Source organism: Meleagris gallopavo, chromosome 23, assembly GCF_905368555.1.
Source record: "Meleagris gallopavo chromosome 23, MGAL_WU_HG_1.1, whole genome shotgun sequence".
Taxonomy (NCBI): Eukaryota; Metazoa; Chordata; class Aves; order Galliformes; family Phasianidae; genus Meleagris; species Meleagris gallopavo.
Genome location: NC_139426.1, coordinates 2,512,903 through 2,535,016, shown reverse-complemented (window position 1 = coordinate 2,535,016; position 22,114 = coordinate 2,512,903).

Sequence of the window (22,114 nt, the reverse complement as noted above, 5' to 3'; positions counted from 1 at the left end):
TGCTTGTGGCAGCAGAACTGAGCCATCCAACATCACTTTCTTACAGCAGCTTTGCCTCCATGGGTAGCTTCCCCCTGGACATTTAGGCACTCTCTGCTGACTATCAGAGAGTTACAGTGGCAGCTGTCAGCCCCACAGCCACAAAGCAAGCCCTTTGGGTTGGCTCTCCATCAAACGCTGGGGTTATTTGCCTCAAACAAGCACTCACACAGCAGGAGGGAAGCAAACAAACAGGGCTGAGGTGATCCCACCTGCTGAACGCCTGCAGCCAACGCACAGCACCAGGAACTCCAAAAGCAAGATTTCAGAGAGATTTTCTCATCATTCAGGCCTCCGGAACAGACAAACTACACATCATGTCTCCTCTAAAAGCAAACCCACCTCTTTAACAAGACCCAGGTAGAGGAACACCACTCCAAGCCCACCCTCCCCTCTCTCCCTTGCCTTTTTCCACCAGGTCTCACACATCACAGCCATCTGCCCCAGATTTGCTCCCACACTGATGTCCTTATCACCATCCAAACATTCCACATAAACAAACAAACTAGACCAAAACAAACAAGAAACCCACAGAGCTTTTCCCTACTGCTTCTAAACCCCATCAGTGCCCTCAAGGAGAGAGCTGGGAAGGAGCCAAGGAGCTGCAGATGTGGACCAGACCCAACCATTTCAAAGGGACATTAAGTAATGTGGATGTTGTCCATCTGTTCTCCTGTGTGTGTTCTGAATATTTTTAAATGCGTTTTTTTCCCAACTAAAATCTCTCACAACCTTATAGTGAGCTCACTTCTTTTTTGCATCTTCACCAAAAAAAAAAAAACAAAAGTCAATTTCTGATAGTAACAAATTAGAAAAATAATTTTAGTTGCTCAAGTCAGAACTGAGAGGGAAAAACCTGTTGGGAATTCCTGTTCTGTGGGTTGCTTGCCCTATGAGATTCAGTCACTAGATGTCACCATGCATCTTTTAGAGCACAAAAGGGGATGAGTTCCTTTTTTAATTAAATAAATCCAGTCTTTGGGGGCCTTCATCAAGAAATGATGATCAGCAACCTGATCGAGCTGCACGTGTCTCTGTTCAGTGCAGGGGAATTGGAGATCAAAGGCCTTGAAGGGTTCCTTCCAACTCAAACCATTCTATGTAATAAATGTGGGTTTCACCAGCTCAGAATGCAATAGATTTAAGTGTTCAGATTTCACTGATTTAAGGGAAATTCTCCTCCAAAATTTTCGAGGACGAATTTGGTTCCTAAAACCTCCTTCCTGAACTTTTTGTTTGATTAAAAGAGATGTAGAAAGGCAACATATTGAGACTTCCCAACACACTAATTGACAGGAGGAGCCCAGGATGGGCAGAGCTCAGGTGGGACTGCATCCCAGTGGTGCCAGACACGACCCACAAATATCCCACATCTTAGTGGGATGGGGTGGTTTATCTGTTGTTGATCTCTCGTATCTTTATGCCTTTAGACTCAACCATTGCTGAAAACCCAAACTTCAGCCATACTTTCCACATCCTCTCCGCCTTCTTTTATTATTATTATTGGGTTCAACAAAAACATAGAAAAAAAACGTGGAAAAATCTATAGGCTGATTCATCTTTTGATGACAGCTCAACAAGCCACATCCACCCCCTGCTGCCTGCCTGCTGCTGGCTCCCGATTTCTGGAGATGCCAGGATCACCTCTGCAAGGCAGCATGTAGGTTGACATAGGGACTAATGGACACTTGGTTTAAGGCCACATCCCCACCTTCTGCTGGTCCCTGATTTGCTTGACAGCCAAGACCAGGGAACGTGAGCCCTATTACAGCATCTGTTTATTTTCCAGGCTGATGTGCAGCACTGAAATCTGAAGTGTTGGATAAGTGGAGGAGTCCCACACCAAGTGCCTCCAGTGCAAAGTGCGCTGTATTTAAACAACAGCGGGGACTGGAAAATTAATAACATTGCCTTTTTTAAATAAAGAGAAAGGTTGTTGTTGTTGCTGGTGATCAATTGATCTGGGATGGTGCCAAATGGCTCCGGTTGGCTTTGAAGCATTGTAGCACAAGACGCTGCAAAAACATTTATCCAGAGCAGATCCTCGCCACAAGAGTTACAAATATTTACTTTATATATTTACTTTAGGGAAAGACTCAAGCCAGAGATAGTAGATCTTGATTGCAAACATAGCAGCAATTGAGGTGCTAAGAATTGGAGTTTGGGGTCTAATCTTTCTGATCTTATCTTGTCTAATAAATTTGTCTTTCTTTTCATGCCTTGACCTCAGTAAAACAAATGCTCTGTGCACCAGAAAACACCCATACCACGGTGTCACGCTGCGCTCTGCTAAGATCAAGGAGCCAGGAGCCAACCCAGAGAAACTTCTGTATCTTTTGTCATTCCTTGGCCTGCAATGCCCTGAGCTCCGTGTGTCGTGCATCTGCTATTCGGGCAGAACCCAGTGGAAATATGTGTTGAAATGGAATTACCAACTACTCCGTGCCTCAGTTTCTCTCTCAGCAAAGTAATAACAGCGTTATCTCCTCCAAGGGCATTGTGAAGCAAAGCCATCAAAGACCTTCAGCATCCAGGCTCGGCTGGATCTGGGGAAGCGTGTGATTATCTTACGCCTTACAAAAGGCCAATCTGGCTCCTGAAAAGCTCCATCAAAGCAAAACCCAGAGCTTGAAGGTTTATGAGGACAGGGAAAGGGGTAAGAAAACAATAACCAAGATCTAATTTCTTAGGAGTAACGGATAGTCCCGGGAGGATATAATTGAAGTCTGTAATAGCTGCAGATAAGATCAGGCTGAGTTACTATTTTCAGCCAGTCTGAGACATCAGGACTGGAGGCACCGAAATAAATTCTAAAACCTGAGACAAATGAAATGCAGTCATCAAGAATCTGCAGGATCTCAAAGAGAGAGAGAGAGCAAGAGATACATAAATATTGCAATGCGTGGAACTAGCCACCAGGCAGACTGTGCTGTCCAAGCTGTCCTAAGTGCTGGGGTCACTAAGGAAGCGAGAGGTGTTTGTCTGGGGAAGGACCGAGATGAAAAGGAGGAGCCTGATGGGGTAAAATGACCTTGATTTTCATTCCAGCTGTGGCAGGGGGAACTTTTATCCTCATTACAGTGCACCAGCAGCAGCTCTCCGCTCCATTTGCTTTTGGAAATGAAGAGGGCATAACAACAAAAGAGCCAAGTTCAGAGCAGGGAGTTGTACCTGGCTCATCTGTAGGAACCCACAGAAGTGGGCAATGGCTGTATGAAGAATGCTTCTCCTAGGGGGAACCCAGTCACCATGCCATGATCCATAGGCCTGGAAGCACTCATCTGAAGACCCCAAAACACACCCCCTGCACTAACAAGGCAACGGGGCATGCCTTCAGCTGCCTCTTTCCAAACAAAAGCTAAGGACCCGAGGCAATGGACTTGTGTAGGCTGGAGAAGAAAAGATTGGGAGGACCTAATAGTGAGCTACCAATACCTGAGAGGTCATCAAGAAGATAGACCCAGGCTTCCTGTAAGGCAGGAGGACAAGAGGCAACAGGCCTGAGTTTTGAGTGGATCTAAAGAAAATTTTCATCATGCCAAAAGTACCGAAACAATTTGTAGTGCAGTCTCCATCTAGGGAGATTTTCAAAACCCAACCAACCAAAGCCCTGAGTAAACTGGTGTGCCCCCAAAGCGGAGATATTGGTGAGCAATACATCGGGCTGCAGATCTCCTGAGGTGTCTTCCAGCCTGACTTCTCTTAGGACTGACAGCATCTGCCTCCACTCATCGTTGGCATGCACAGAGATCAGCCTTGGCCGGGGCACATGACAAATGGGAGATTACATCACCGGGCAGGGGAACGCTTGGGAGACATCCCATCATTCCCTTTACATCAGTTCCACATTGGTTTGTGCAGAGAGCACCCCACCCAACCCATGTGGATCTGCTCACTTCCTACCTCTGACAGCTTGTTTATTCAAAAGCATTTGGCTCTCAATGCCTTGCAGATGAAATAAGAGATCAAAGGCCCTGATTTCCTTTCCTCCCACTGCATTCCCCTTCTACATTAAGGCAAGGGTTTACACTGACCAAGGAGCTCTTCATGGCCTGAGAAGCACAGCTCTGAAGAAAGGAACGGCCATTTCCACTGAGCTCAGGCACTAATTAGAGACCCTCATTGACAGAGAACTTCTCAGGCTCTACCTGCCCTGGCCTCAATCAGGAAGGTTGGTTCAATGGAGTGATTTCAGGAAGGAATATCATAGGAAGACCACGATGACAGCACCACAGCATCCCTCAGACCCCAGCATGCTCTGCCTCCTCCATAAGCTTGACACAACTGTCCCATGCGCCCACTCCTTGAACTGTTCATTCCTCTCCTGCCTGCAAACAACCTGTGATTCACTGATTTCTTTCTAAGCAAACACGCAACCCCTTCCGTGCAATCAGAGGTTGTTTATTTCCCGGCTTCCCCTTTCATGTGAGGCCTGTGGCTTTCCATTTCTCTTCAGGCATCAAGCACTGATTTCACTTGGCTTTTGTCAGAGAAATGGGCTGGAACAAAGAGCCATAAACAACTAGATCAGTAACACTTATGTTTATTTAAAAGGCAGTTTTGTGGGGGTTTTCACTGTCATTTTTTTTTAACCCTCGAAACCCAGCACAGTTGTGTAGTTTCTGTCTCCGACTTTGCAGAAAGAGAAACTGAAGGAAGCAAATAAGAATAAAAATTTATCAGCTACAGAATTTAGGATGATATGATCGTTTGGTGTTCACTCATCCTGCACACTTCAGTGCTGCTCACTTCACCAGCACAGTGCACACCTGTATTTGGAGGCTCATGCCATTATTGCAAATGAAGTTAGATAACAGGTTCTAGGGAAGGAAATGAGAAGAACACAGTTGCTGGGCAGAGCTAGAAGAAACCAGTGAAATGAGCTTGGACAAAATATGTTTTAAAGCAGCTGCACTGCTAACACTCACAAACTGCAGGTTGGGAAGGGATGAGAACCTGAAGGGCACAGCCAGAAACCCATCTGGATTTACAATCAAAACTGGAAATGTTTTAATATTATGATTTTCCATTGAACATTTTGTGGTCATGAAGGTTTTCTCCTCATTGCCACAAAGCAGGTGGAAATGAAATGCCCCTCTCAGGTGGGGGATTAGGGCCATTGTGTCTGTTTTACCTTGGCTGCCTAACAGAGCTGAAACATTGCTTGTGCCCAACCCCAAATCAGCCCTTGAGCTCTGCATGGAGAGCACTGCAGCATCCCACTGCTGAATCCTCCTCTTTCTGGAGCTCTCACATTTGCACAGAGCATTTTTTTGTCCTTGGGGAATGTTGGAAAGAAAACAGTGTTGTCGATAACTGTGAATTGCACTAATTGAGATATTTAATACTTGGTTGCAATTGCACTGGTGCTGAAACCTTTGTACCCCGGCTATAAAAGACCCTAGTGTCAGAAATACAGTAGAGTTTTTCATGCCAACTGCTGTTCTGGGTTATGGCTCCAGTCTGGCTGCATTGCTCGGTGAAATATGTTATTAGAAAATTAAACCAACAAAGACGACGTTACAGCAATGCTCAGTCAGTCTCAGCCCAACCCACAGAGGGCTGAGACATCCATCATAGAGCAAGGGATCTCATCCCAGGTCCGCCTCAATGCTGGCCTCATCCTGCAGTGGCACAGAAGTTTTTTGCTTCCTCTCCTCTCTCCCTGTTCCCAGCAGTGTGCTGGGGCTCAGCACCCTGTGACAAAGCTCTTGCTACGTGCCCTCCTCTCCACTCAAGGCCGCTTGCAAGAAAGATGACATCACCCACTCCTGAGAGCCCATTCAAAATACAGCAGCTATGCCAAGGCCACCAGCAAGGAAGAAAGCTTCCCAGTCCTGATGCCTTTTTGTTTGGACTGGGCTCATTTTTGGATTGCCTACTGGTGAGAGAGGCACCATTGCACTGAGTGCCATTTAGTCCAACTCATGCCATGCTGACTCCAATCACTGCAGCTCACACACAGGGCTCTCCTGGCTGAGCCAAAACCCACTGGAGACGCATGAAATTTCACAACCAGGAATGAAAGAAGGGAAACATTGCCACTCCACGGCTGGACAAAAGTTGATTTTTGCAAGCTACAATTTGTTAGCAAAGGGAGTTTTGGGTGCTGGGGCAGAAGATCAGGATTTGATGAATTATTTCTCTGTCAAGGAACTGAAGTGATCAACCCACTTTGCACCTGACTGATCATTTAGAGTTTCCATTACGTTAAATGAAACCAACTGATTTTCCTTTTTCCTCTTGTGTACTTGCAAGAGCTGCAGAACAACAGAAAGAGAGCGTGACCGTCAAGCCTATGAGGCTTTCCCCTCTCTGATTCTACACTGCTGCTCAGGCAAGCTTTCTGCAACTGGGCCAAGCCAGAGGACTTTCAATGGTAACCCAAACTCCATCCCAAGGGGGTTTATGGGCAAGCCAACACCAGGCAGTGTCCTCTGTGTCTGGTGTGGCACTGCGAGCGGGCGCCGTGGTAATGCTGTGATTTATACCTTCATTTCCTACTCTCATCTGTGGTTTTAGGTCCCCAGCTCTGTAGCAGCATGTTCTGCACAAGGATACAGGCTTGCAGTGGAAGGATGGAATAACAGCGATGTGCGCAAAGCCTTTTTTTTTTTTTTTAAAAAAAAGAAAACCACAAATTAAAAAATAAAATGAAAAACCACCAACCAGAAGAAAACAAAACTCCACACACAACCCAAAACCAACCAATTTCTTTTTTGCCTTGTTGCAGCTGCAAGAGTTGCAGTGAAGGAGAGGACAAATTAAGAGCAATGGAAGCCTCTGGCTGTGGATGGAGAGAGGGAAGCAGAGTGGAGGGCCATGTTATGATGGGGACAGAGGAAGAGTGCAGTGAAGCTGCAAGGGCTCAGCAAACATAAGGCAAGCTCTGCAGATGGCTTGCTTATCACTGCTGAAAGTCTCCAGAAAGGGAAAGCAACAAGTTTCCATTTTATTTAGCTGCTATTCCTATTCTCAGAGCTTCTATCAGCATATTTCCCAGCTTAGGAACTGCCTTGCTGCCCATTGGACCAGCTTGGAGGGCTGCAGCCACCTCCTAAGATCACAATACACCAACATACTTCAACTTGCTCATCTCTGTGGGGTTGTTTTTCTGCTTACCCCATGATTTATACCCCACCTCACCCTGCTTTTGCACTGACTGGAAACACGTTGTCTGCACCCAGTGGTGTTGATTTGGATATGCTGAAATTGACCGTTGTTAATTCATCCAATCCTTCCAGAAATCAGCTTGAGAATTTCTTTCTTTCACATGCAAAAGGCTCATCTATTTGCAAAATTGTGTGTTCTGGTGCTTCTCTTTGAAACAACATTCCATTTGGAAGTCTATCTGCTGAATCTTAATTAAAAAAAGCAGCAATAGGAAGAACCCTAACCCAAGACAGCATGTTTAATTTTCTCCTGTTGTTTTGTCTCAATTCAAAGTAAATTTTCTTTCCAAAATTCCTAGTGAGCCAGGAAACAGAAAAAGCAAATTCTCATGCAGTTTTTCTCTACATCCCACCGAAACCTGAAAACTGCCCTGTACTTCAAGCACTGGTCTAGCTGAGCCATAATCCGCCACAAAGTCATCCCTGCAGCGAGCGCAGAAATGAACTCTTCTTGCTTCAAAATATTTTTAAAAAAATAAATAATGCAAACACCAAGAATCTGAGCACTGAACAAGGAGCCAGAGCAACCAGGTCTTGAAGAGAAAGAGAACCCCAGAAATACAGGATGCAAAATGAACCACGAAGCAGCCAGAACACCAAGAGCAGCACCTGACTTCAACAGCATTCTTCTACTTGCATAAACCCTCAGCCCCTTTGTTTCCTACCCGAACCTTAACTTTCTCCAACAACACCCATTTATTTGTATCTGTTAAACAAAAAGAAAACCAAACCAACCAACAAACGCTAGATTTGTTAAACTACATTCATTGCTCTTCATTCATCAGAGCTTTTCAAATACTCTCTTGCTCCAGATGTTCAAGCAGCAGTCATTTTGTAAGGCTCAAACTGGGATCTCAGGAAGGTGAGGAGAAAAAGATGCCGCAATGATGTTTGTCTCCTGCAACATTTCATGCATGTCGTAGATGGTTTTCAACAGTACAACTGTACCTGTTGCTCCATACACTTTCCCTTTGCACTGTATCACAGTGCTCTGAGTGAAGGATGAGCCAGACCCTAGAGAATACCTTCTGGTGCTAAACTGCCCCATGATCATGTCCTGCTTCATTAGGTTGGGTTCCATCTCTTGTTTCCTGATACACTGGGTGAAAGCACAGACATTTGAAGGACCTGTAGCATATACTACAGAGCAGTAAACTTAGAAATACTGCTTTAACCACTAGCAGAAAAAGAGGTTGTCTGGGTTAGCTGAAGCCCCAGAATCCTTCCCGGACAATATAACAAGTTGTTTTCTGCCATCTGGTGTCCAGAGACCAAAGGGAGATGTTACCACTAATCAGAGGCTTCCAGATGGTCACCAGCCTCAGGATGTTTGTCTTACACCACTCTGCAGCCAAGATCCAATGAGCTCCTCATCACCACAATTCAACGATCTTACCGAGGGAAATACCATCTGCGTGTTCCCACAGGGATTGAGTTAGACCTAACTCATCTGGAAGGAGCATGGTTTGGCATTTGGGAAGCTTCTTATTCTATCAAAGATCTCCAAGTGCTTTGATAACATGAATCAAGCCTCATTAAGCCTCGTACGCACATCTGCAAGGCAAGGAAGGATTCCTCCTGCCTCAGACACAGAAGGAAAAACTGAGGCATTGCAAACCAAGGTGACTTGCCCTGGGCATGGCTGTTGGATCTCAAGACATCAGCGTGAATGCTGTAATATATTATTGATGCAACATCGTAATTCTGGGGTCTCAAACCTTCATTTCTGAAGGTTTGTAGTAAGCAATGTGGCAAGTCTGTTGTGAAGCCAGGAAAACGAATGAAGAACACAAACTTTCATTTTTCATTTTAAAGTAATCACTCTAATCTCATCACAAAGACACAAAATAGGCACCTTAGCTTGCTGCAGGTCACACTCTCTCCAGCAGTCTCCGATCTGCGCTTCCCTCTTATTTCACGATCCTAAGCCATTTGCTGGTCAAAGCTTGCCTACTTTCAAATGGAAAGAGATTCAAAGTAAAGGCTTGAGCCATGTCCTGTAGGGGTTTTCCCATGCAGATCATGAGCATGCAACCAATCCCATCACAGTTGATTCCAAACAAGATGAAGTTTAGCTAATAAGCATGTACCTACTACTAGGGGATGCAGGCCCTGTGCTCTTGGGAAACATGTTGTTGCTTTTTTTTATTATTATTTTTTAAATTAGACTGAATTCTATGCATCTTTGTTATTCTCTTTCTAGTTCAGATGACCTAAAAATTGCCCAAGCCTCCACTGTTTACTTTAGAAACAATAGAAAATGACTGGCTCTCAGTCACATGTATCCAAAGACTTTTTTATTGAACGCAATTAGAGTTCCTTCCATGGCTAATTAAATTCTCCAGTGAAGGAAAACAAGTTTCCTGGAATGAATATCATCTTGATTCACTTTGGGCAAAGCCAGGCTTACATGCTTCTCCCACTCTGTTCTCAGAGGGTGTTGGCTACATTTCTGAAATCTTCTTGTCAACACATGACAAAGCAGAGGAATAGCCTAGCGCTGGGGTCGGTGCACTGCATTGCCATATATTATATAAAAAAAAATCTACCTTATTCCTCTTCTCTGCTTTATATGATTTTATGGAGTGCTCTTGTCCCCCTCATTAATCTTTTTTTTTTTTTTTCCTCTCTTCCCAGAACGGTCATAAGTCTATTCAACTCCTCTTTGTACAATACAGTCTATTGTATAGACACCTGTCTACTCGTCTTAGTCTTTGCTGGACCTTTTCTAGCTCTACTCTATGCCTGTAAGCATGAAATACTGTCTGGCTCCTAAAATTCCTTCAGTACACTAAGGTATGAATGGTAGAAATACGCATCCCTTTTTTATTTACAGAACTCAGGCCGTTGGCTCACCGCACAGCTTGTCCTACCATCAGCCATTTCTGCAAACTTCTGTTTCCCTACTAGGAAGCAATGAAGTCAGAAATACCTTTCTGGCAAAGGCGAAGTCCCACTACCTTGCTATTCTGCCACCTTTTCCTTCCAAGGAAAGTACCAAAATGCCTGTTGGATGTTCTCACGAGGTGAACGGGTGCGCAGCTGACTTTTAGTGCTCCAATTCCCCACAGTAACAGCTCAAGAAAATGGCACGTTTTAACTTTACATGTGGTATAAGCTTACGGTGATGGAGGAATACAGTATTTTGCATGATCCCATTCATTTGAATTTGAGAGCAATTTGCTTAGGACTTGCTGAAGACTCCCAAGCATCATTTTGCAAGCCACTTTGGGTTTGAAAAAAGGCAAGATTCTTCCCAGTGCTGGTGAAATCCACACCTGGCAACAACAGCTCCTTTCCTATGCTTGTTCCCTGGTTGTCACTTCCCCTGTGAGTCTGTATTTCATACTGCATGTTCCTCGGGGCAAGGCAGGCCTACACTCTGCATTTGGCAGTCAAATGAGGTTACAGTCAGCCCAAAGCAGACAATAAATCATTACCGTGGTTAAACCGTGAGCAGATGCCCTTGGAGGCCATCCATTCTGAAAGCAAATTCCTTCTCTCTCTGACGTTTGCTTTCCTGTTTACCCCTTTCTGAGCCTCCAGAGATGGTACTCAGTTCTCCATCATCTTGTGACACTGAGCTCCTCGAGCCCAACTGGCCTCCAATCATCTCTTGATGGTAAACACCACCAAGTTCCCTCATACGCTGGAAATTCTCCTTCTTCAAACTCACAGCTCTCTGTTCCATCACTCAATTTCCATTGGCTCATCAGAAAGCTGATCTGGCCCAAGCATTGATAAATAAGACAGAAAAAAAGATGTCATGTCACAAGGTTTTCTAGGAGGCAGGCTCAGAGGTCGTACAGAGCACTATGTGATGTCTGCTGGGGCATTTTGTCAGCTTGGGTGTGTGAGCTCAGATAGCTGTGACAGCACATCACTGTTTTATCAGGATATCCAGGCAGTGGTCAGCTAGTTGATGGTTGCATTTCTGTCCAGTGTCATTCCTCTTCCATGCTGCAGCGATTGGTGGTGGTTGCACTCCAGGTCTGCGGCTGATCTGCTCCATGAAGAGATGAAGGTTCCTGACTTGCCCAAGGATTAAGAAATTAGAAGGATCAAGAGCTTTTTTGGATTCAGATTCTGAGCGCATCTGCAGCTATCTGTTCTATTCTGCCCACGAGGTTATCTTAAAGCACAGGACTTTGGGGACTCAAACATTCAGGTTTCTTTTTTTTCAGCTTTTGAGACTGGAAGCTGTAGGATTCATATTTCCAACCAACAGTTTTGAGGAAAACATCATTTCTTACAATAGAAGCCACAGGAGTTGCTAGCCTTACAGTTCCACATCAATTCTGCTTTGAAGACGGAATTGTTTCCTAGGCATTGTGCCCAATCTTAGTTTATTGTGAACAGTTCTAAATATGCTAGACGGTTTTGGTCCAAGTTTAAGTTTTGGGACTAAACCCCTTGTACTTGGAAACCTTCTCTTACAAACTCAGCCCTGGTTATTCCCAGCTCTTTGCTAAAATGATGTAAAACAAGTAGACTGCTTTCACCTACGTGTCAGGCCAATGCAGAACAGAAATGCTGTGTTAGAAACGGAATGGACATGATCTCATCTTGTGAAAACTGCAGTTCTTGAACTGCTGTTGTTTGCTTAGAAATGTGTGAGTTGTTATGTGTGAAATTCCGGGTCTACTGAGTCAATTAACTTCATTATGCCATGAAATATTGAAGAATTTAATAGTAGAAGGCTCATTTTATGCAGTGCTTTGTGTTGCCAAGAAGTTAACTTGTGTGCGTGCTGAAAGACAGGATGCAGAAAGGCCCAGAAGATGGGATGTGGCTCCGGACAGCCTGATCTGGTGGGAGGCAACCCTGTCCATGGAAAGGGGTTGGAGCTGGATGATCTTTAAGATCTCTGCCAACTCAACCGTTCTATAATTCAATGGTTCTGTGCAACCAGTTGGGAAGATACACTCCTATGTTTGCACAGATCATTGCTGACATCTATGGACTCTACGTTATTCCAGATTTATCATGACTTCTCACAGGATCCCTCTCTCACTAGCATAAGGGCAGCACACCTATCAGGAAGGATGCCAGAAAACACATGGGGCTCTGGCTTCAATGCAACCAAGTTGTTTCTCTCCCATCTGCCCAATCAGTTGACAAGGATGAGGCATCCTGCGTGCCAAGCATGAAGAACGCAGTGCAAGGTGAAGTCTGTACTCATGATAACTGAAGGGAAAGCTCTTTCCCCCTGCTGCCTGCCTCCCCTTTCCCCAGCTTTGGCAAGCTCTGTAGTCAGCTCTCACTGAGGCCCTGACTGAAGCAGAAGGAAACACCACTTAAGCAATTTTCCAAGCTGCAACATACAAATAAACACATTAGCCATCTTTTCCTCAGCAACCACAGAACATCCTCCCAAAAGCAACACAGCAAGTCACTTATTAGGGATTTAATCAGCTGTGGAAAAATAACACTATTCATTCTCAGCTACTTATTCTCTGTCCTCTCAGAAGTCATAACTCAGGCCACCACAGAACCACACAGGCAGTGTATAAACTCATGGGCACAGACACAAGCACACTTCAGCACACGAGCTTCCAAAGAGCGTTTGCTGGCTTGTAGCTTTGGCTCTGACCTGGTTTGACTCCAGCTCTGTTAGCCCTAAATCCAACTTGGATTGAGCTCTTGAAAGCTACAAATTATGACCAGAAGAACGGTGGGAAGAGAAATCCCTTCTAGCAGTAGATTAGCTATACCCCGTCCTTACTTCTTAAGGACTGTACATATTTCTACAGTACTTTTTTTCCCAGGATCTCAAAGCACATCATGAAGTGAGACTTACTCATATGTCAGAAATCCATATACAAGGGAATTATTTGTTTTCTGTTTCAGGTTGTTTTTCTGGTCTCCAAATAGAAGCTGACAGTCACATGAGGAACACAGAAGTTGCTTTCAATAGGTTTTCTTTTTCTTACAAGTAAATTTGGATGCAACAAATGATCTTCATAAAGATTCAAAATTTCCTGTCTGTAATACAAACCAGATGTGGAACATGGGATGGGATGAATTCTCTCCCATTCCATTAAAGATTCCCATACTTGACACAAGTCAGATGATGCAGTGACTGAAGTTGGTCACAATCACATCTTGAATTTTAGCAAGAGTTGCTTCCTAATCTTCTTGGTTCAAAGAGCAGTAACAAGCTAACCACGAATATCAGCTATTTACTTTCTGCACATGGTCTGCTAATGACAACCTGTGTAAAACCACAAGTTTGTCCAAAAGCTGGTCATATTCCATCATTTCTGTTTGCAAAGCTGAGAGCACCTGCAGGCTAGCACTTCATTTGCATTAATTATGCATATACCACTGAAATTCCCCAGACAGTTAACCCTTCTGTACCCTTCTTCAGGGCTCTGCCCTGCAAGATGATGAGATCTGAGCCAACAACATACCTGGGCATGTACCTGAACCCATGCACATGAGCAAGCTTGCTGTGCCCAACACAAAGGGCCACCTATCAGCCATGGCATTGCATCACAAAGAAACACTTTCTCCTTGCACTGAGCATTTCGTTGCTGTGAATAGAGCTTTAGGAATGTGTGACATTTTTCTATACTTTGGATCTTTGAATATAAACCATATCAAAGGCTTCCAAGCAGAGCCAGTTGCTCTGTTTTATAAACCAACTTACTTCTGGAATTTGCACACTTCAGAAATAAGCACTTGCTAAGATTTGTGAAGATCACTGGGTTCAGAACATTGATTACAAGGAACTGCAAAACAGTGCAAAAAAAAAAAACAACAACCTGACAACTCTTTCCACCAAACAGGAGCTCAATCACTCCATGACTCTGCTGTGATTTTGTCATAGAGAGAATCGTAGAGGATTCTCTGCTCTGTGCCCTGCCTGGCACAAGCTGAATCACTCTCATCCTTTCTGGATGAGCCAGAAAATCAGTTTCAAAAGAGTGGCAATCACAGCCTGAATGCACCCAAAGCACTGAGCTGGTTGTAGGCCTGTCAACTTGACTAGTAACCCCTAGACAAAAGAAATACCTATATTTATTTTTCTGTACATTCCAGACTATCACATTTCTGGCAGTTTGACTTCAGCACTCTAGGAATTGAGAGCCATGGGCCAAATACGACACTATCTCTCAGCTCTCTTAATCTTGTTTTGCTGGGAATTGCCGCTGGCCTCAGGCAGTTTCCAAAGAATCAACTCACTTTCTGTCTTCTTCTCATGTCACCCCAATGGGGTCTGACATCCCAAGCAAATTTTTCATCTCAGTGTTGCTATCTGGCTCAACGGACACAAGGAATTGTAATACAAGATAAGCAAAAGAATTTATTCTCCGAAGCACAAGAGAGTGGATCTGAAGCATCCAAGTTCCCAACTCTGCCTCTCACAGGCTGATCAGGAAGGTGAGTAAAGAAGCGAAAGAGAAGCAAATATTCATTAACTTGTTCTTAAATTCCTCAGTTTTTCCAACAAAACATAAGTTGATGATTTTTTTCAAATAATATCAGCAAGCTTAAAAACACATACAGTTCAAGTCAAAAAAAGCATCTAGATTTTGGGGAGCTTCTCAAAATAAATAAATAAAATCAAAGCTCTAAACACATTGCAGCCTTACAGGGCAGCCACACTCATTCCTCTGCAGATGTTCCGAGAAAGGAACTGCCCTTCTCTTGAGTTCAGATACGTGGTTGGGGAAGTATCAAGCAGCTGTAAGTGAATGCCAGGGAGCTGGACCCAAGACTCTGCAGAATGATAAAAGCAGATAGACCTGAACCTCAAAGGGACCAGCTTTCCTTTATAGGAGTGCCAGTGCTGGCCCATTTCGTGAGCAGAGACTTGGCTGGCACACTACAGATCTTCCCAAATTATCCAACTCACTTTTCCACATCCAGACAAGCTTTGGACAGGTGCTCAATAGCCGAGCAGAGCTAATTAAAATCATTCTTGCAAAATCTGAACAAGGCCAATAAAGCATTGATGACCATTCCTCCAGAGCCCTGGTACAGCCTGGGGATGAATCTTCCAAGTACCCAACGCCTTGCTGGGAGCTGGGGAAACCAACTCCCTGGAGGCAAAGGAAGCAAGACCAAAACCACCATAAAGCCCGGAACCTTTTATTTCTCACCAAACTGCCAAAGGCCTAAGGAAGAAGAGGCAGTTTTCACCGCTGTGCCTGAGGCTGATTTGTACCACAAACACAGACAGAGGCTGGGGAGTGCCCTAAGACTCTACAACCTCCTAAAACCACACTCGATTTCCAGGAAGCCTGGTCTGGTGGTTGGCAACCCTGCCCACAGCAAGGGGGGTTGAAACTAGATGATCTTTGAGGTCCTTTTCAACTCAGGCCAGTCCATGATTCTATGAAGCATCCTTCCAGAAGGAAGCCTGCTTATTGCAGCCACAAGCACCTATAGCTGCGAACTGAAGCCCCAGGGAGGGGAAAGACACTGGAGAAACCCAATCCACCCTTGGAGGAACCCATTTAGGCCACACACTGCCAACGATCGGTCCTCCAGTCACAAAGCACTGCTTCTTCTGAGCCCTTCCTCCAAGGATTTCTCTCAAGAGCTTAAACAGGAGAGAAACACGAGCAAAGCGATAAAAATTGGAGGAGGTTGTGTTTGTTTCTCCAGTCAGTTAAGCGAAGGGTAGAGAGGAGCTGCCAGACCACACAGTTCTGTTATTCAGGTATTTTTTTTTTTCTTTTTTTTTTTTTAATTTTTTTAAAGAAAGAGAGACAACTTCGTTTTTCTTTCTTTGCTTCGTAAATACAGCGTGTGTGTGGTCTCCAGAGGAACACAGCAGCCTGGGCTTCCCCACTCCTTGCCTCTTTCCAGCCATTTTTAGACGCTGCTTATCAACCTGGTGGGAATATCACTGTGTGGGAAGGAGAATCCAGCACATGGCACAGCATGGCAGCCTCACTCTTCAGAGGACAGCAGCCCAGCCTCTCTTTTCTCTTGCTGCCAATGTACTTCTTTGTGCTGGCAGTTTGAGTCTGCAGTTCAACACCCACACCCAAGGCTAGGGCACGCCAATGGGTCAGGCCTACAGGGTTGGTGCATGTGGCACATGCAAGGGCCAGCCCTGCCTACCCAGCACTGGGAGCAGCTAAAAGCCAGCTCTTCCCTTACCACAGACCTGGGAGAAGCATGTTGCTTTGATTTGCAAGCAGGGACTGGCCTCCTGCTGCCCTCTGTGCACGATGCCCAAGCTCAAGGCAAGCAGAGGCAAAAAAACAAGACCCAGGTGCTATGAGACACAAGGCCCTGAGCTCCAGCTTGTTTTGCTGTGTTACTATAATGCATCATCACTATGTCAATAGATAATAAATATGTTGCTATCAAATATAAATGCTCAGTCACCACCACAAGCAGCAGGCTTGCACAGGTTCTCCATGGTTGTACACTGCCCTGTTTAGCTCATTTGTGCCGTTTTGCCTGAGACATCACATCAGCATACATTTCCACTGCTTCTGGACTGCTTTGTTTCTGGTCCCAATCAGCCATCTGCTCTAATTTTCATACTTAATGCAGAGCAGAACAGCCTCTGGTCCTCTCCATGCAAGCCGTGGGACCACTCCTGCCTCCCCATCTCTGAAATGTAAAAAGCACGCAGCATAATCTTCCCTTCAGTCATGAAAAATAAAGTCTAATCTTAAGTAAATATTAGTGTTCCACTTATGTAAATACAAACTGCCATTGAGGGCTAAAGCGCTGATCCTGTCAAAACCCCTGGCTGAGCATATTTCTTGGGGAAGGACAGTGAGGGTCAGGAGTGGAAGGTGCTTTGGTGTTTGCTGGGAGTTAGGGGAACGGTTCTGGAAAGAGAATGGGACAGTAGGCATGTTCAAGAAGACCTGACACCAACTGTAGACCCACTGAAACTGTAGCTTCATGGAGATGAGCACTTGTCAGCATGAAAGATAGATCTCGTTTTATGGAGTATTATTCCACCTCTTCAAACAGCTTTAAGGAGGCAGAGGGAAAAAAACAGCTGTCTGTCAGTATCTACAGTCTTGTTGAGCACCGGCCCTTTGGAAGGTCTGCTCCGAGTCTCATTAAAGATAAAGGACTTATTTAGCTAACTTGACCATGGATCTATCCCTCCTTGAGACCTTAACCAGTCACTTCCCAGTTTCCTTCAGCACCTCAAATCCATCTCATCCACTCATCTCAGTGTATTTGCTCGCATAGTCTGGTATTTTAATTTTCATATCTCCCTTTATCAGCTGCATACAGGTATTTCTGATAAGTTCATCCATCACAGAAGATGCTTTAAGGAATTGGCATGGTTACTTGCATCTCCCATTGCGCATCATTGAGTGGATGATGGAACACAAAAGCTCTCAGGGCTGTAAATTACCATTGATAACTTGAATCTGGAAGCCATGGGGACACGTAACATCTTATTCCAACTGAGTTAAAAGATATGTCTAGTTCCAAGGAAAAACTTGCCAGAATGGGATAACACAAACTCTGCTGACCAAAAGCAAATATCCCTTGGCCTTCTCAGGCTTCCCATCATCTACCACAAGCAACGAGTCCTTCTTGGAGATCAAAGCATTTCATCTACACTACAGACTGAGTCACAGTTTGAAGAAGGCACTGTTATTCTTCCATTGTACTCAGGAGTCCTCAACAGGAGGAAAAGCAAAGCAGCATGCCTGAAGTCAGCCAGATGCTCAGAGCCGGACGTAGGACCTGCACCGTTTGCTCCCAGTCCTCTTTATATGCCATGATGCCCCCCTCCCACAGCAGAAGGAAGGCTGGATCCTATCACTGAGCTGACTTGTTCTGTCAATACTTTATTAGCCTTCAAAACATCAGAGACATTCCACACTTGGAAGCCCAACTATTACTTTCTCTAAGCATTAATTCCAGGCCTGTTTATCTCATGCCCTTTTTTCAATTCTACTGATTTGAGCCAAAGCCCTGCTTGTTTCACAACTGCCACATCTTTGATATAACATTAGATTTCAGAACAGAGCTTTGGATAAAAAAGGTTTCTGGTTATTGCTGGCATCAAGAAATCCAAGCATGCTGTGCACCTCTGCCCTCAGGTTCCTGCAGACAAGGTCAGTATTTCTATTGGAGACTCGTGCTGCAGGTAAGCACATAATGAACCAACTGCTTTCACACAGAACTGTGATCTTACTGTCCACTTGTGGGAGAGTAGCAGCAAATCACACCCCGTGGAGACACTGGAGGACATTCGGAGAATCCAAATCCTCCTTGGCAGGTTTGGCCTCCTGTATGATGATCCAGGAGACGCTCGGGGTCCTTCATACCACTTCCCTTCCTTCCCAAGAGCACTGTGCTAATGCAGTGAAACCACAAAGGCATTTAAATGCCAAATCCCCACTGGCCTCAGTGGGATTTAGACTCCCAAATACCTTCATGAATCTGCAAGTCGACAAAACGCCAGGAAACAGTGATAAAGACAAAAAGAGGGGAAAAAATAGATGAGCTCAAGCTCGCAGCCCTGCAGTCAGACTAAACCAACCCAGCTCCTTCCCCGGCTTCCCATCCCTAATGCACACAACTGTGAGCACTGCAGAATAACCACCTACATCCAGCTCCTCCCGCTAAGCCCTCCCCCTCCCAGCTCCACTTTATGACACTAAAAGCACGCACGGCCCATTTTAACATTTTCCAGCCCGAGAGCTGTAGTCCAACCAGGGTGGGCAAACAAACGTCTTGTCACCGCCAAGTATGGCCCAACATTGGCTCCGGCGAGAAATTTCCAGCCACTATGGAGCCAGACACATTTACATTCCTCTATTTGAAGTAAAACCCTAATCCTTTGGAAGATTTGCAGTCTGAGCAAGAGCTGTGCTCTCACCCATGCCTTTGAGGTCTCCCTGTCTTGCAGCAAGCAAGATTCCAAAGAAAGAAGGGGCTGTGAAAAAAAAGGAGAGTGTTTTGCTCCCCACCCTCTATATACTAGAATTGTCCTAAATACACCCAAAAACGTAGCGTGCCTAGAAATCAGAAGGAAGATGGCTCCAGTTGAGCAAGGGCAGAACCTAGCCTTGAACCCCAGCAATCAGGGCCCCGAATGCACGGTTTTGCTGTAGAGCAGAAGAATAGAGTCAGAATGGACATACCCTGTGAACATTTTTTTTTTTTTTTGTAATACATCTACCTCCATTGAATAATAATCCAAAACTGGATGTTGCAACAGCACCACTTTGCTCAAATGTAAAGAGGACAGAGGAATAGGAAGCAGAGAGTCCATCCTAACGGATTTAAGGGGTCCAGGACATAGTCATAAAGAATTTTTCTCATCCTAAACAAGATTGTATCCTTCTATAAATATCTCAGATTGATAGGTGGGATTTCTGACCCCTTCAGCTGCAGTTCTGGAGCTGCTGGAAGCACTCCATACCCTGCCCTTCCCTCCAGTTCAAGGCTGACAAGAACAGCTCTCAGCATTTTCCAACACCTCCTGGGAACCAAGGCATCCAAATCGACAGAGGACACAGCTCCGTGTTTCCCCTCACCCTTCCCACTCAAACAATGGGCCAGAAAAGCATCCCAGCAGAAAGCAAAGCAAATCTTAAGTGCTGAGCTGACTGTCTACAGCACTAGATGTTAAGATTTTCCAGGCAGAACCAGCACTAAGAGGGCAAGCATTTAATGAGCATCTCTACCATGGGTAAGGTCATGGTTTCACCATCCCCCTGCCACCGTGTGTCTGCTCCCAGCCCAGGTGAGGCTGCACCAGCTGCCAGCACAGCCTGTGGGGTGAGCACATGATGGTTCCTGCCCAGGCTGGACATGCAGGATGTGGTTGTGGTCTGGAGCTCAGCCTCGGCCCCCATGCACGATCACTGTCAGCTGAAGGGCTCCGACTTCCTTCCTGGCCAAGCTTGAGGATAAGAAGTTGTCTCTGAAGGGGTCAGTGAATGGCTTCTCACTCCTGGAATTCCATAAGGATTATCCAGCAAACCATAAATTCGCCCTGCTTCTGCATTTCCAGTCAAGGGCTTGGACTTGCTGACCTGGGCTCTAGTTTCTTTCAGCACAGACATTGTGAAACTCCAACCTTCCTGTTTTCTCCCTCTTTCCCCAACCTTAAAGGCTGGCCAGCCTCACACAGCAGCTCTCCAAGCAACATTACCACAAAGGTTTCTCCTTTCAAAAGTCAGAAGCAACACCTCTGCTTATTCAGTGTCTCCAGACTGCTCATCTGCTCTTCTCAGGAGGACGAGGGAGTATTTGATGTGGGGAACAAGGGTAAAAAACTGGAGGAAAGACAGGTTAGTCATGTGCTAAAGCACTGTTCTGCCCTCACTTTCCTCAGATCACCCCACCACTGCCAAGGCAGCTGTGAAAGCTTTAAGTAAACCTGCTGCAAAGCTCACACATGGCACTCCAGATCCTTTAGTGCAAGAAAGGTTTTCTGGCAGCAGATTTTCAGCTCACATCAAGGATGTGGGTTCTCCCATCATAACTTTGGGTCCCTCTATTTCCCTTCTTGATAACCTTTCTGCAAAAGGCTTAAATTTAAAGATACATATGCAGAAGCCCACCCTGTAGGCAGTACTGAGCATGCCTGTTGTCATCACCTCCTGCTTACAAACCAGCTCGGCCATGCCTCAGAAGCACTACAGCTCCCTGCAGCCTTCTCACTGCAGTTCTTATCACTGGATACCTCAAGCTCGCAGTGATTTGTCCCAGGTCTCGTCTCGGAGTACCTCTGGAGGCAGAGACATTCCAACAGGATTACAGCAGAGTGGTTAATAGCCTCCAATGAGGATCATTAGAATCCAGAGAAGAAAAAAAAAAAAAAAAAAAAAAAAAAAAAAAACAGAGGAAGGGGAAAAGGGAAAGGCAAGTTGGATCTTGTCCCCAACCCCATGGCATCTGCTGAAGAGCAGTTCCAACCACACAAACCCTCCTGAGCTGTGCCTTTCCAGCCTGGCTCAGGGCTATGTTTATCTCAGGTTCAAGCTAAGTACCTAGTTACTAATGCATCAGGTCCATTTCAATCCACCCAGGATGGTGCTTATACCTGTGGAATACCACCAGGAAGGTCTTCATGCTGCCCACACTATAGTTTGTCTGCAAGGGCTCCATGGGTTCTGGCTGGGTGATGAAAGTCAAAGCAGTCATTTCCTCTTCTACGATCCTTCAGTTCCATGCTTTGGTAATACAGCAATGTCAACAGCTTCTTTACAGCACTTTCCAGAAGACTGAAATGAGATTCAAGTGACAAGCCTCGAAATTCCTATGAAGTTCCTCTGTATGCCATTGCAAATTAGGAATTTGCTGTCCTGACCACATATATTGAACTGGCTCTGATCCTGCTGCATTGACATTCTGATGTGCTTTCCTTTCACCCCATTTCATTCCCTTTTGCCAGCTACAATTGTTCCATATCTGTGAATCACGGCTTCCTAATCATCAGGGTTGACCCACTAATAACATTATTTGTATGGTACTCAGCCCATTTTGCTAGATATCGAGCAAAAATGTAGAAAATGACAGACCTTGCTTCTCAGAGCCTTCAGTAGAATCAGAGGTCTGCCCCCTCCAGCACAGAGCAGTGGGAGGTTCTTGAATTCACTCCTGTTTGTTCAAGGGCTGCCTGCTGAGCAGTCCTTCCATTAACAAGCTTCCACAAGGATGCCAAAATACCACCCTCATCACTGGTTTCCTCTCCCATCAGCAAAGAGGCCAAGGAAGCAACAGGCCATGAGTGTCGAGTCATCCTCTTGCTGCAAGAGATGAGGAACACGCTCTGCTGCTGCTTGTGCTTTTGGGGTTGATCTGGTGGGAACAGAATTGTGGGAGCCCTGGGAGCTGCCGAGCATCCTCATCCTTTGGAGAAACCAAGGGGGCTGAGAAGCAGCCTTGGGAAAGCAGAGTAAGAGAAGTTCCAGCAGAAGTGGACATCCATAGAGGTGCCACAC